Genomic DNA, 16,329 nt, shown 5'->3' with positions numbered 1-16,329 from the left:
AAAAAAGTGTTCTCAGAAATGAGCTATCATGCGTGAAGATTCATGGCTTTCAAGCCAAATGATCAATCTTATGGCCACATTCATGGCATAGTTTGTTCAAATGATCTCATATTGTTCACAAGGGTACATCTTGGAATTCCAAACAATGTTGCCTAAGAAAGTTTTCATTTTCTTTGCACGGAAAATTCATTTTTCATTTTCTGAGTGCCCAAAAGGAGTTTTTTGTGTGAAGGAACTACCAGATAATTGTTGCAAAAATGGACCAAACCAATTTTATAAAATACTAGGCCATATATAATGCACAATTGACAAAATGGTTGGGTGAAACAAGTTTTGATCCACCTCTGGTGAAAAAGACAAATGTTCGTCGATTTAGTTGGAAACGGGTTAAATTTGAACTGCAACTGCCTCATAGTTTGCTCTTTATTTTTTCTAAAAATCATTTCTAGGTACGTAAGTATCTATTTTATCATAGAAACACCAAAAAAATTCCAAGATTCAACCACTAGCTAGGAACGGTCAAGCCCACCGTTTTGACCGCATTTTCAAACGGGCATAAAAATTCAAAAAAAATAAAAAAATTGGAAAACCTTCGCATTGTGTCATTATATGTGACCAAGTTTCCAGGAAAAATAATAAACTTGTAATACGGTAATTATTTTAAAAAAGTGTTCTCAGAAATGAGCTATCATGCGTGAAGATTCATGGCTTTCAAGCCAAATGATCAATCTTATGGCCACATTCATGGCATAGTTTGTTCAAATGATATCATATTGTGCACAAGGGTACATCTTGGAATTCCAAACATTGTTGCCTAAGGAAGTTTTCATTTTCTTTGCACGGAAAATTTATTTTTCATTTTCCGAGTGCCCAAAAGGAGGTTTTTTTGTGAAGGAACTACCAAATAATTGTTGCAAAAATGGACCAAATAAATTTTATAAAATACTAGGCCATATATAATGCACAATTGACAAAATGGTTGGGTGAAACAAGTTTTGATCCACCTCTGGTGAAAAAGACAATTTGTTGTCGATTCAGTTGGAAACGGGTCAAATTTGAACTGCAACTGCCTCATAGTTTGCTCTTTATTTTTTCCAAAAATCATTTCTAGGTACATAAGTATCTATTTTATCATAGAAACACCAAAAGGTTTCCAAGATTCAACCACTAGCTAGGAACGGTCAAGCCCGCCGTTTTGACCGCATTTTGAAACGAGCATAAAAAATTCAAAAAAAATCAAAAAATTGGGAAACCTTCGCATTGTGTCATTATATGTGACCAAGTTTCCAGGAAAAATAATAAACTTGTAATACGGTAATTATTTTAAAAAAGTGTTCTCAGAAATGAGCTATCATGTGTGAAGATTCATGGCTTTCAAGCCAAATGATCAATCTTATGGCCACATTCATGGCATAGTTTGTTCAAATGATCTCATATTGTGCACAAGGGTACATCTTGGAATTCCAAACAATGTTGCCTAAGGAAGTTTTCATTTTCTTTGCACAGAAAATTCATTTTTCATTATCCGAGTGCCCAAAAGGAGGTTTTTTTGTGAAGGAACTACCAAATAATTGTTGCAAAAATGGACCAAATCAATTTTATAAAATACTAGGCCATATATAATGCACAATTGACGAAATGGTTGGGTGAAACAAGTTTTGATCCACCTCTGGTGAAAAAGACAAATGTTCGTCGATTCAGTTGGAAACGGGTTAAATTTGAACTGCAACTGCCTCATAGTTTGCTCTTTATTTTTTCTAAAAATCATTTCTAGGTACGTAAGTATCTATTTTATCATAGAAACACCAAAAAAATTCCAAGATTCAACAACTAGCTAGGAAAGGTCAAGCCCACCGTTTTGACCGCATTTTCAAACGGGCATAAAAAATTCAAAAAAATCAAAAAATTGGAAAACCTTCGCATTGTGTCATTATATGTGACCAAGTTTCCAGGAAAAATAATAAACTTGTAATACGGTAATTATTTTAAAAAAGTGTTCTCAGAAATGAGCTATCATGCGTGAAGATTCATGGCTATCAAGCCAAATGATCAATCTTATGGCCACATTCATGGCATAGTTTGTTCAAATGATATCATATTGTGCACAAGGGTACATCATGGGATTCCAAACATTGTTGCCTAAGGAAGTTTTCATTTTCTTTGCACGGAAAATTCATTTTTCATTTTCCGAGTGCCCAAAAGGAGGTTTTTTGTGAAGGAACTACCAAATAATTGTTGCAAAAATGGACCAAATAAATTTTATAAAATACTAGGCCATATATAATGCACAATTGACAAAATGGTTGGGTGAAACAAGTTTTGATCCACCTCTCGTGAAAAAGACAAATTGTTGTCGATTCAGTTGGAAACGGGTCAAATTTGAACTGCAAGTGCCTCATAGTTTGCTCTTTATTTTTTCCAAAAATAATTTCTAGGTACATAAGTATCTATTTTATCATAGAAACACCAAAAGTTTTCCAAGATTCAACCACTAGCTAGGAACGGTCAAGCCCGCCGTTTTGACCGCATTTTGAAACGAGCATAAAAAATTCAAAAAAATCAAAAAATTGGGAAACCTTCGCATTGTGTCATTATATGTGACCAAGTTTCCAGGAAAAATAATAAACTTGTAATACGGTAATTATTTTAAAAAAGTGTTCTCAGAAATGAGCTATCATGCGTGAAGATTCATGGCTTTCAAGCCAAATGATCAATCTTATGGCCACATTCATGGCATAGTTTGTTCAAATGATATCATATTGTGCACAAGGGTACATCTTGGAATTCCAAACAATGTTGCCTAAGGAAGTTTTCATTTTCTTTGCACAGAAAATTCATTTTTCATTTTCCGAGTGCCCAAAAGGAGGTTTTTTTGTGAAGGAACTACCAAATAATTGTTGCAAAAATGGACCAAATCAATTTTATAAAATACTAGGCCATATATAATGCACAATTGACAAAATGGTTGGGTGAAACAAGTTTTGATCCACCTCTGGTGAAAAAGACAAATGTTCGTCGATTCAGTTGGAAACGGGTCAAATTTGAACTGCAACTGCCTCATAGTTTGCTCTTTATTTTTTCCAAAAATCATTTCTAGGTACATAAGTATCTATTTTATCATAGAAACACCAAAAGTTTTCCAAGATTCAAGAACTAGCTAGGAACGGTCAAGCCCGCCGTTTTGACCGCATTTTGAAACGGGCATAAAAAATTCAAAAAAAAAAATCAAAAAATTGGTAAACCTTCGCATTGTGTCATTATATGTGACCAAGTTTCCAGGAAAAATAATAAACTTGTAATACGGTAATTATTTTAAAAAAGTGTTATCAGAAATGAGCTATCATGCGTGAAGATTCATGGCTTTCAAGCCAAATGATCAATCTTATGGCCACATTCATGGCATAGTTTGTTCAAATGATCTCATATTGTTCACAAGGGTACATCTTGGAATTCCAAACAATGTTGCCTAAGAAAGTTTTCATTTTCTTTGCACGGAAAATTCATTTTTCATTTTCTGAGTGCCCAAAAGGAGTTTTTTGTGTGAAGGAACTACCAGATAATTGTTGCAAAAATGGACCAAACCAATTTTGTAAAATACTAGGCCATATATAATGCACAATTGACAAAATGGTTGGGTGAAACAAGTTTTGATCCACCTCTGGTGAAAAAGACAAATGTTCGTCGATTCAGTTGGAAACGGGTTAAATTTGAACTGCAACTGCCTCATAGTTTGCTCTTTATTTTTTCTAAAAATCATTTCTACGTACGTAAGTATCTATTTTATCATAGAAACACCAAAAAAATTCCAAGATTCAACCACTAGCTAGGAACGGTCAAGCCCACCGTTTTGACCGCATTTTCAAACGGGCATAAAAAATTCAAAAAAAATCAAAAAATTGGAAAACCTTCGCATTGTGTCATTATATGTGACCAAGTTTCCAGGAAAAATAATAAACTTGTAATACGGTAATTATTTTAAAAAAGTGTTCTCAGAAATGAGCTATCATGCGTGAAGATTCATGGCTTTCAAGCCAAATGATCAATCTTATGGCCACATTCATGGCATAGTTTGTTCAAATGATATCATATTGTGCACAAGGGTACATCTTGGAATTCCAAACATTGTTGCCTAAGGAAGTTTTCATTTTCTTTGCATGGAAAATTTATTTTTCATTTTCCGAGTGCCCAAAAGGAGGTTTTTTTGTGAAGGAACTACCAAATAATTGTTGCAAAAATGGACCAAATAAATTTTATAAAATACTAGGCCATATATAATGCACAATTGACAAAATGGTTGGGTGAAACAAGTTTTGATCCACCTCTGGTGAAAAAGACAAATTGTTGTCGATTCAGTTGGAAACGGGTCAAATTTGAACTGCAACTGCCTCATAGTTTGCCCTTTATTTTTTCCAAAAATCATTTCTAGGTACATAAGTATCTATTTTATCATAGAAACACCAAAAGTTTTCCAAGATTCAACCACTAGCTAGGAACGGTCAAGCCCGCCGTTTTGACCGCATTTTGAAACGAGCATAAAAAATTCAAAAAAAATCAAAAAATTGGGAAACCTTCGCATTGTGTCATTATATGTGACCAAGTTTCCAGGAAAAATAATAAACTTATAATACGGTAATTATTTTAAAAAAGTGTTCTCAGAAATGAGCTATCATGCGTGAAGATTCATGGCTTTCAAGCCAAATGATCAATCTTATGGCCACATTCATGGCATAGTTTGTTCAAATGATCTCATATTGTTCACAAGGGTACATCTTGGAATTCCAAACAATGTTGCCTAAGAAAGTTTTCATTTTCTTTGCACGGAAAATTCATTTTTCATTTTCTGAGTGCCCAAAAGGAGTTTTTTGTGTGAAGGAACTACCAGATAATTGTTGCAAAAATGGACCAAACCAATTTTGTAAAATACTAGGCCATATATAATGCACAATTGACAAAATGGTTGGGTGAAACAAGTTTTGATCCACCTCTGGTGAAAAAGACAAATTGTTGTCGATTCAGTTGGAAACGGGTCAAATTTGAACTGCAACTGCCTCATAGTTTGCCCTTTATTTTTTCCAAAAATCATTTCTAGGTACATAAGTATCTATTTTATCATAGAAACACCAAAAGTTTTCCAAGATTCAACCACTAGCTAGGAACGGTCAAGCCCGCCGTTTTGACCGCATTTTGAAACGAGCATAAAAAATTCAAAAAAAATCAAAAAATTGGGAAACCTTCGCATTGTGTCATTATATGTGACCAAGTTTCCAGGAAAAATAATAAACTTGTAATACGGTAATTATTTTATAAAAGTGTTCTCAGAAATGAGCTATCATGCGTGAAGATTCATGGCTTTCAAGCCAAATGATCAATCTTATGGCCACATTCATGGCATAGTTTGTTCAAATGATCTCATATTGTGCACAAGGGTACATCTTGGAATTCCAAACAATGTTGCCTAAGGAAGTTTTCATTTTCTTTGCACAGAAAATTCATTTTTCATTTTCCGAGTGCCCAAAAGGAGGTTTTTTTGTGAAGGAACTACCAAATAATTGTTGCAAAAATGGACCAAATCAATTTTATAAAATACTAGGCCATATATAATGCACAATTGACAAAATGGTTGGGTGAAACAAGTTTTGATCCACCTCTGGTGAAAAAGACAAATGTTCGTCGATTCAGTTGGAAACGGGTCAAATTTGAACTGCAACTGCCTCATAGTTTGCTCTTTATTTTTTCCAAAAATCATTTCTAGGTACATAAGTATCTATTTTATCATAGAAACACCAAAAGTTTTCCAAGATTCAACAACTAGCTAGGAACGGTCAAGCCCGCCGTTTTGACCGCATTTTGAAACGGGCATAAAAAATTCAAAAAAAATCAAAAAATTGGTAAACCTTCGCATTGTGTCATTATATGTGACCAAGTTTCCAGGAAAAATAATAAACTTGTAATACGGTAATTATTTTAAAAAAGTGTTCTCAGAAATGAGCTATCATGCGTGAAGATTCATGGCTTTCAAGCCAAATGATCAATCTTATGGCCACATTCATGGCATAGTTTGTTCAAATGATCTCATATTGTTCACAAGGGTACATCTTGGAATTCCAAACAATGTTGCCTAAGGAAGTTTTCATTTTCTTTGCACGGAAAATTCATTTTTCATTTTCTGAGTGCCCAAAAGGAGTTTTTTGTGTGAAGGAACTACCAAATAATTGTTGCAAAAATGGACCAAACCAATTTTATAAAATACTAGGCCATATATAATGCACAATTGACAAAATGGTTGGGTGAAACAAGTTTAGATCCACCTTTGGTGAAAAAGACAAATGTTCGTCGATTCAGTTGGAAACGGGTCAAATTTAAACGGCAACTGCCTCATAGTTTGCTCTATATTTTTTCCAAAAATCATTTCTAGGTACGTAAGTATCTATTTTATCATAGAAACACCAAAAAAATTCCAAGATTCAACCACTAGCTAGGAACGGTCAAGCACACCGTTTTGACCGCATTTTCAAACGGGCATAAAAAATTCAAAAAAAATCAAAAAATTGGAAAACCTTCGCATTGTGTCATTATATGTGACCAAGTTGCCAGGAAAAATAATAAACTTGTAATACGGTAATTATTTTAAAAAAGTGTTCTCAGAAATGAGCTATCATGCGTGAAGATTCATGGCTTTCAAGCCAAATGATCAATCTTATGGCCACAATCATGGCATAGTTTGTTCAAATGATATCATATTGTGCGCAAGGGTACATCTTGGAATTCCAAACATTGTTGCCTAAGGAAGTTTTCATTTTCTTTGCACGGAAAATTCATTTTTCATTTTCCGAGTGCCCAAAAGGAGGTTTTTTTTGTGAAGGAACTACCAAATAATTGTTGCAAAAATGGACCAAATCAATTTTATAAAATACTAGACCATATATAATGCACAATTGACAAAATGGTTGGGTGAAACAAGTTTTGATCCACCTCTGGTGAAAAAGACAAATTGTTGTCGATTCAGTTGGAAACAGGTCAAATTTGAACTGCAACTGCCTCATAGTTTTCTCTTTATTTTTTCCAAAAATCATTTCTAGGTACATAAGTATCTATTTTATCATAGAAACACCAAAAGTTTTCCAAGATTCAACCACTAGCTAGGAACGGTCAAGCCCGCCGTTTTGACCGCATTTTGAAACGAGCATAAAAAATTCAAAAAAAATCAAAAAATTGGGAAACCTTCGCATTGTGTCATTATATGTGACCAAGTTTCCAGGAAAAATAATAAACTTGTAATACGGTAATTATTTTAAAAAAGTGTTCTCAGAAATGAACTATCATGCGTGAAGATTCATGGCTTTCAAGCCAAATGATCAATCTTATGGCCACATTCATGGCATAGTTTGTTCAAATGATCTCATATTGTGCACAAGGGTACATCTTGGAATTCCAAACAATGTTGCCTAAGGAAGTTTTCATTTTCTTTGCACAGAAAATTCATTTTTCATTTTCCGAGTGCCCAAAAGGAGGTTTTTTTGTGAAGGAACTACCAAATAATTGTTGCAAAAATGGACCAAATCAATTTTATAAAATACTAGGCCATATATAATGCACAATTGACAAAATGGTTGGGTGAAACAAGTTTTGATCCACCTCTGGTGAAAAAGACAAATGTTCGTCGATTCAGTTGGAAACGGGTCAAATTTGAACTGCAACTGCCTCATAGTTTGCTCTTTATTTTTTACAAAAATCATTTCTAGGTACATAAGTATCTATTTTATCATAGAAACACCAAAATTTTTCCAAGATTCAACAACTAGCTAGGAACGGTCAAGCCCACCGTTTTGACCGCATTTTGAAACGGGCATAAAAAATTCAAAAAAAAATCAAAAAATTGGTAAACCTTCGCATTGTGTCATTATATGTGACCAAGTTTCCAGGAAAAATAATAAACTTGTAATACGGTAATTATTTTAAAAAAGTGTTCTCAGAAATGAGCTATCATGCGTGAAGATTCATGGCTTTCAAGCCAAATGATCAATCTTATGGCCACATTCATGGCATAGTTTGTTCAAATGATCTCATATTGTTCACAAGGGTACATCTTGGAATTCCAAACAATGTTGCCTAAGGAAGTTTTCATTTTCTTTGCACGGAAAATTCATTTTTCATTTTCTGAGTGCCCAAAAGGAGTTTTTTGTGTGAAGGAACTACCAAATAATTGTTGCAAAAATGGACCAAACCAATTTTATAAAATACTAGGCCATATATAATGCACAATTTACAAAATGGTTGGGTGAAACAAGTTTTGATCCACCTCTGGTGAAAAAGACAAATGTTCGTCGATTCAGTTGGAAACGGGTTAAATTTGAACTGCAACTGCCTCATAGTTTGCTCTTTATTTTTTCTAAAAATCATTTCTAGGTATGTAAGTATCTATTTTATCATAGAAACACCAAAAAAATTCCAAGATTCAACCACTAGCTAGGAACGGTCAAGCCCACCGTTTTGACCGCATTTTCAAACGGGCATAAAAAATTCAAAAAAAATCAAAAAATTGGAAAACCTTCGCATTGTGTCATTATATGTGACCAAGTTTCCAGGAAAAATAATAAACTTGTAATACGGTAATTATTTTAAAAAGTGTTCTCAGAAATGAGCTATCATGCGTGAAGATTCATGGCTTTCAAGCCAAATGATCAATCTTATGGCCACATTCATGGCATAGTTTGTTCAAATGATATCATATTGTGCACAAGGGTACATCTTGGAATTCCAAACATTCTTGCCTAAGGAAGTTTTCATTTTCTTTGCACGGAAAATTCATTTTTCATTTTCCGAGTGCCCAAAAGGAGGTTTTTTGTGAAGGAACTACCAAATAATTGTTGCAAAAATGGACCAAATCAATTTTATAAAATACTAGGCCATATATAATGCACAATTGACAAAATGGTTGGGTGAAACAAGTTTTGATCCACCTCTCGTGAAAAAGACAAATTGTTGTCGATTCAGTTGGAAACGGGTCAAATTTGAACTGCAAGTGCCTCATAGTTTGCTCTTTATTTTTTCCAAAAATCATTTCTAGGTACATAAGTATCTATTTTATCATAGAAACACCAAAAGTTTTCCAAGATTCAACCACTAGCTAGGAACGGTCAAGCCCGCCGTTTTGATCGCATTTTGAAACGAGCATAAAAAATTCAAAAAAAATCAAAAAATTGGGAAACCTTCGCATTGTGTCATTATATGTGACCAAGTTTCCAGGAAAAATAATAAACTTGTAATACGGTAATTATTTTAAAAAAGTGTTCTCAGAAATGAGCTATCATGCGTGAAGATTCATGGCTTTCAAGCCAAATGATCAATCTTATGGCCACATTCATGGCATAGTTTGTTCAAATGATCTCATATTGTGCACAAGGGTACATCTTGGAATTCCAAACAATGTTGCCTAAGGAAGTTTTCATTTTCTTTGCACAGAAAATTCATTTTTCATTTTCCGAGTGCCCAAAAGGAGTTTTTTTTGTGAAGGAACTACCAAATAATTGTTGCAAAAATGGACCAAATCAATTTTATAAAATACTAGGCCATATATAATGCACAATTGACAAAATGGTTGGGTGAAACAAGTTTTGATCCACCTCTGGTGAAAAAGACAAATTGTTGTCGATTCAGTTGGAAACGGGTCAAATTTGAACTGCAACTGCCTCATAGTTTGCTCTTTATTTTTTCCAAAAATCATTTCTAGGTACATAAGTATCTATTTTATCATAGAAACACCAAAAGTTTTCCAAGATTCAACCACTAGCTAGGAACGGTCAAGCCCGCCGTTTTGACCGCATTTTGAAACGAGCATAAAAAATTCAAAAAAAAATCAAAAAATTGGGAAACCTTCGCATTGTGTCATTATATGTGATCAAGTTTCCAAGAAAAATAATAAACTTGTAATATGGTAATTATTTTAAAAAAGTGTTCTCAGAAATGAGCTATCATGCGTGAAGATTCATGGCTTTCAAGCCAAATGATCAATCTTATGGCCACATTCATGGCATAGTTTGTTCAAATGATCTCATATTGTGCACAAGGGTACATCTTGGAATTCCAAACAATGTTGCCTAAGGAAGTTTTCATTTTCTTTGCACAGAAAATTCATTTTTCATTTTCCGAGTGCCCAAAAGGAGGTTTTTTTGTGAAGGAACTACCAAATAATTGTTGCAAAAATGGACCAAATCAATTTTATAAAATACTAGGCCATATATAATGCACAATTGACAAAATGGTTGGGTGAAACAAGTTTTGATCCACCTCTGGTGAAAAAGACAAATGTTCGTCGATTTAGTTGGAAACGGGTCAAATTTGAACTGCAACTGCCTCATAGTTTGCTCTTTATTTTTTCCAAAAATCATTTCTAGGTACATAAGTATCTATTTTATCATAGAAACACCAAATGTTTTCCAAGATTCAACAACTAGCTAGGAACGGTCAAGCCCGCCGTTTTGACCGCATTTTGAAACGGGCATAAAAAATTCAAAAAAAAATCAAAAAATTGGTAAACCTTCGCATTGTGTCATTATATGTGACCAAGTTTCCAGGAAAAATAATAAACTTGTAATACGGTAATTATTTTAAAAAAGTGTTCTCAGAAATGAGCTATCATGCGTGAAGATTCATGGCTTTCAAGCCAAATGATCAATCTTATGGCCACATTCATGGCATAGTTTGTTCAAATGATCTCATATTGTGCACAAGGGTACATCTTGGAATTCCAAACAATGTTGCCTAAGGAAGTTTTCATTTTCTTTGCACGGAAAATTCATTTTTCATTTTCCGAGTGCCCCAAAGGAGTTTTTTTTTGTGAAGGAACTACCAAATAATTGTTGCAAAAATGGACCAAATCAATTTTATAAAATACTAGGCCATATATAATGCACAATTGACAAAATGGTTGGGTGAAACAAGTTTTGATCCACCTCTGGTTAAAAAGACAAATTGTTGTCGATTCAGTTGGAAACGGGTCAAATTTGAACTGCAGCTGCCTCATAGTTTGCTCTTTATTTTTTCCAAAAATCATTTCTAGGTACATAAGTATCTATTTTATCATAGAAACACCAAAAGTTTTCCAAGATTCAACCACTAGCTAGGAACGGTCAAGCCCGCCGTTTTGACCGCATTTTGAAACGGGCATAAAAAATTCAAAACAAATCAAAAAATTGGGAAACCTTCGCATTGTGTCATTATATGTGACCAAGTTTCCAGGAAAAATAATAAACCTTTAATACGGTAATTATTTTAAAAAATTGTTCTCAGAAATGAGCTATCATCCGTGAAGATTCATGGCTTTCAAGCCAAATGATCAATCTTATGGCCACATTCATGGCATAGTTTGTTCAAATGATCTCATATTGTGCACAAGGGTACATCTTGGAATTCCAAACAATGTTGCCTAAGGAAGTTTTCATTTTCTTTGCACGGAAAATTCATTTTACATTTTCCGAGTGCCCAAAAGGAGTTTTTTTTGTGAAGGAACTACCAAATAATTGTTGCAAAAATGGAGCAAATCAATTTTATAAAATACTAGGCCATATATAATGCACAATTGACAAAATGGTTGGGTGAAACAAGTTTAGATCCACCTTTGGTGAAAAAGACAAATGTTCGTCGATTCAGTTGGAAACGGGTCAAATTTGAACGGCAACTGCCTCATAGTTTGCTCTATATTTTTTCCAAAAATCATTTCTAGGTACGTAAGTATCTATTTTATCATAGAAACACCAAAAAAATTCCAAGATTCAACCACTAGCTAGGAACGGTCAAGCACACCGTTTTGACCGCATTTTCAAACGGGCATAAAAAATTCAAAAAAAAATCAAAAAATTGGAAAACCTTCGCATTGTGTCATTATATGTGACCAAGTTTCCAGGAAAAATAATAAACTTGTAATACGGTAATTATTTTAAAAAAGTGTTCTCAGAAATGAGCTATCATGCGTGAAGATTCATGGCTTTCAAGCCAAATGATCAATCTTATGGCCACATTCATGGCATAGTTTGTTCAAATGATCTCATATTGTGCACAAGGGTACATCTTGGAATTCCAAACAATGTTGCCTAAGGAAGTTTTCATTTTCTTTGCACAGAAAATTCATTTTTCATTTTCCGAGTGCCCAAAAGGAGGTTTTTTTGTGAAGGAACTACCAAATAATTGTTGCAAAAATGGACCAAATCAATTTTATAAAATACTAGGCCATATATAATGCACAATTGACAAAATGGTTGGGTGAAACAAGTTTTGATCCACCTCTGGTGAAAAAGACAAATTGTTGTCGATTCAGTTGGAAACGGGTCAAATTTGAACTGCAACTGCCTCATAGTTTGCTCTTTATTTTTTCCAAAAATCATTTCTAGGTACATAAGTATCTATTTTATCATAGAAACACCAAAAGTTTTCCAAGATTCAACCACTAGCTAGGAACGGTCAAGCCCGCCGTTTTGACCGCATTTTGAAACGAGCATAAAAAATTCAAAAAAAATCAAAAAATTGGGAAACCTTCGCATTGTGTCTTTATATGTGATCAAGTTTCCAGGAAAAATAATAAACTTGTAATACGGTAATTATTTTAAAAAAGTGTTCTCAGAAATGAGCTATCATGCGTGAAGATTCATGGCTTTCAAGCCAAATGATCAATCTTATGGCCACATTCATGGCATAGTTTGTTCAAATGATCTCATATTGTGCACAAGAGTACATCTTGGAATTCCAAACAATGTTGCCTAAGGAAGTTTTCATTTTCTTTGCACAGAAAATTCATTTTTCATTTTCCGAGTGCCCAAAAGGAGGTTTTTTTGTGAAGGAACTACCAAATAATTGTTGCAAAAATGGACCAAATCAATTTTATAAAATACTAGGCCATATATAATGCACAATTGACAAAATGGTTGGGTGAAACAAGTTTTGATCCACCTGTGGTGAAAAAGACAAATGTTCGTCGATTCAGTTGGAAACGGGTCAAATTTGAACTGCAACTGCCTCATAGTTTGCTCTTTATTTTTTCCAAAAATCATTTCTAGGTACATAAGTATCTTTTTTATCATAGAAACACCAAAAGTTTTCCAAGATTCAACAACTAGCTAGGAACGGTCAAGCCCGCCGTTTTGACCGCATTTTGAAACGGGCATAAAAAATTCAAAAAAAATAAAAAAATTGGTAAACCTTCGCATTGTGTCATTATATGTGACCAAGTTTCCAGGAAAAATAATAAACTTGTAATACGGTAACTATTTTAAAAAAGTGTTCTCAGAAATGAGCTATCATGCGTGAAGATTCATGGCTTTCAAGCCAAATGATCAATCTTATGGCCACATTCATGGCATAGTTTGTTCAAATGATCTCATATTGTGCACAAGGGTACATCTTGGAATTCCAAACAATGTTGCCTAAGGAAGTTTTCATTTTCTTTGCACGGAAAATTCATTTTTCATTTTCCGAGTGCCCCAAAGGAGTTTTTTTTGTGTGAAGGAACTACCAAATAATTGTTGCAAAAATGGACCAAATCAATTTTATAAAATACTAGGCCATATATAATGCACAATTGACAAAATGGTTGGGTGAAACAAGTTTTGATCCACCTCTGGTTAAAAAGACAAATTGTTGTCGATTCAGTTGGAAACGGGTTAAATTTGAACTGCAGCTGCCTCATAGTTTGCTCTTTATTTTTTCCAAAAATCATTTCTAGGTACATAAGTATCTATTTTATCATATAAACACCAAAAGTTTTCCAAGATTCAACCACTAGCTAGGAACGGTCAAGCCCGCCGTTTTGACCGCATTTTGAAACGGGCATAAAAAATTCAAAACAAATCAAAAAATTGGGAAACCTTCGCATTGTGTCATTATATGTGACCAAGTTTCCAGGAAAAATAATAAACCTTTAATACGGTAATTATTTTAAAAAATTGTTCTCAGAAATGAGCTATCATCCGTGAAGATTCATGGCTTTCAAGCCAAATGATCAATCTTATGGCCACATTCATGGCATAGTTTGTTCAAATGATCTCATATTATGCACAAGGGTACATCTTGGAATTCCAAACAATGTTGCCTAAGGAAGTTTTCATTTTCTTTGCACGGAAAATTCATTTTACATTTTCCGAGTGCCCAAAAGGAGTTTTTTTTTGTGAAGGAACTACCAAATAATTGTTGCAAAAATGGATAAAATCAATTTTATAAAATACTAGGCCATATATAATGCACAATTGACAAAATGGTTGGGTGAAACAAGTTTAGATCCACCTTTGGTGAAAAAGACAAATGTTCGTCGATTCAGTTGGAAACGGGTCAAATTTGAACGGCAACTGCCTCATAGTTTGCTCTATATTTTTTCCAAAAATCATTTCTAGGTACGTAAGTATCTATTTTATCATAGAAACACCAAAAAAATTCCAAGATTCAACCACTAGCTAGGAACGGTCAAGCACACCGTTTTGACCGCATTTTCAAACGGGCATAAAAAATTCAAAAAAAATCAAAAAATTGGAAAACCTTCGCATTGTGTCATTATATGTGACCAAGTTTCCAGGAAAAATAATAAACTTGTAATACGGTAATTATTTTAAAAAAGTGTTCTCAGAAATGAGCTATCATGCGTGAAGATTCATGGCTTTCAAGCCAAATGATCAATCTTATGGCCACATTCATGGCATAGTTTGTTCAAATGATCTCATATTGTGCACAAGGGTACATCTTGGAATTCCAAACAATGTTGCCTAAGGTAGTTTTCATTTTCTTTGCACAGAAAATTCATTTTTCATTTTCCGAGTGCCCAAAAGGAGGTTTTTTTGTGAAGGAACTACCAAATAATTGTTGCAAAAATGGACCAAATCAATTTTATAAAATACTAGGCCATATATAATGCACAATTGACAAAATGGTTGGGTGAAACAAGTTTTGATCCACCTCTGGTGAAAAAGACAAATTGTTGTTGATTCAGTTGGAAACGGGTCAAATTTGAACTGCAACTGCCTCATAGTTTGCTCTTTATTTTTTCCAAAAATCATTTCTAGGTACATAAGTATCTATTTTATCATAGAAACACCAAAAGTTTTCCAAGATTCAACCACTAGCTAGGAACGGTCAAGCCCGCCGTTTTGACCGCATTTTGAAACGAGCATAAAAAATTCAAAAAAAATCAAAAAATTGGGAAACCTTCGCATTGTGTCATTATATGTGATCAAGTTTCCAGGAAAAATAATAAACTTGTAATATGGTAATTATTTTATAAAAGTGTTCTCAGAAATGAGCTATCATGCGTGAAGATTCATGGCTTTCAAGCCAAATGATCAATCTTATGGCCACATTCATGGAATAGTTTGTTCAAATGATCTCATATTGTGCACAAGGGTACATCTTGGAATTCCAAACAATGTTGCCTAAGGAAGTTTTCATTTTCTTTGCACAGAAAATTCATTTTTCATTTTCCGAGTGCCCAAAAGGAGGTTTTTTTGTGAAGGAACTACCAAATAATTGTTGCAAAAATGGACCAAATCAATTTTATAAAATACTAGGCCATATATAATGCACAATTGACAAAATGGTTGGGTGAAACAAGTTTTGATCCACCTGTGGTGAAAAAGACAAATGTTCGTCGATTCAGTTGGAAACGGGTCAAATTTGAACTGCAACTGCCTCATAGTTTGCTCTTTATTTTTTCCAAAAATCATTTCTAGGTACATAAGTATCTATTTTATCATAGAAACACCAAAAGTTTTCCAAGATTCAACAACTAGCTAGGAACGGTCAAGCCCGCCGTTTTGACCGCATTTTGAAACGGGCATAAAACATTCAAAAAAAATCAAAAAATTGGTAAACCTTCACATTGTGTCATTATATGTGACCAAGTTTCCAGGAAAAATAATAAACTTGTAATACGGTAATTATTTTAAAAAAGTGTTCTCAGAAATGAGCTATCATGCGTGAAGATTCATGGCTTTCAAGCCAAATGATCAATCTTATGGCCACATTCATGGCATAGTTTGTTCAAATGATCTCATATTGTGCACAAGGGTACATCTTGGAATTCCAAACAATGTTGCCTAAGGAAGTTTTCATTTTCTTTGCACGGAAAATTCATTTTTCATTTTCCGAGTGCCCCAAAGGAGTTTTTTTTTGTGAAGGAACTACCAAATAATTGTTGCAAAAATGGACCAAATCAATTTTATAAAATACTAGGCCATATATAATGCACAATTGACAAAATGGTTGGGTGAAACAAGTTTTGATCCACCTCTGGTTAAAAAGACAAATTGTTGTCGATTCAGTTGGAAACGGGTCAAATTTGAACTGCAGCTGCCT

At 33.9% G+C, this 16,329-nt stretch overlaps 1 pseudogene; it reads left to right on the top strand.

Moving 5' to 3' along the window:
* LOC123115034 (E3 ubiquitin protein ligase DRIP1-like) overlaps nt 1-16,329 on the top strand; it is a 137,087-nt pseudogene that overhangs the window by 104,100 nt on the left and 16,658 nt on the right.

This window comes from Triticum aestivum, chromosome 5B (assembly GCF_018294505.1).
Source record: "Triticum aestivum cultivar Chinese Spring chromosome 5B, IWGSC CS RefSeq v2.1, whole genome shotgun sequence".
NCBI lineage: Eukaryota > Viridiplantae > Streptophyta > Magnoliopsida > Poales > Poaceae > Triticum > Triticum aestivum.
The sequence above is the reverse complement of the archived record's forward strand: the minus strand, read 5'-3'. Positions and strand labels throughout refer to the sequence as shown.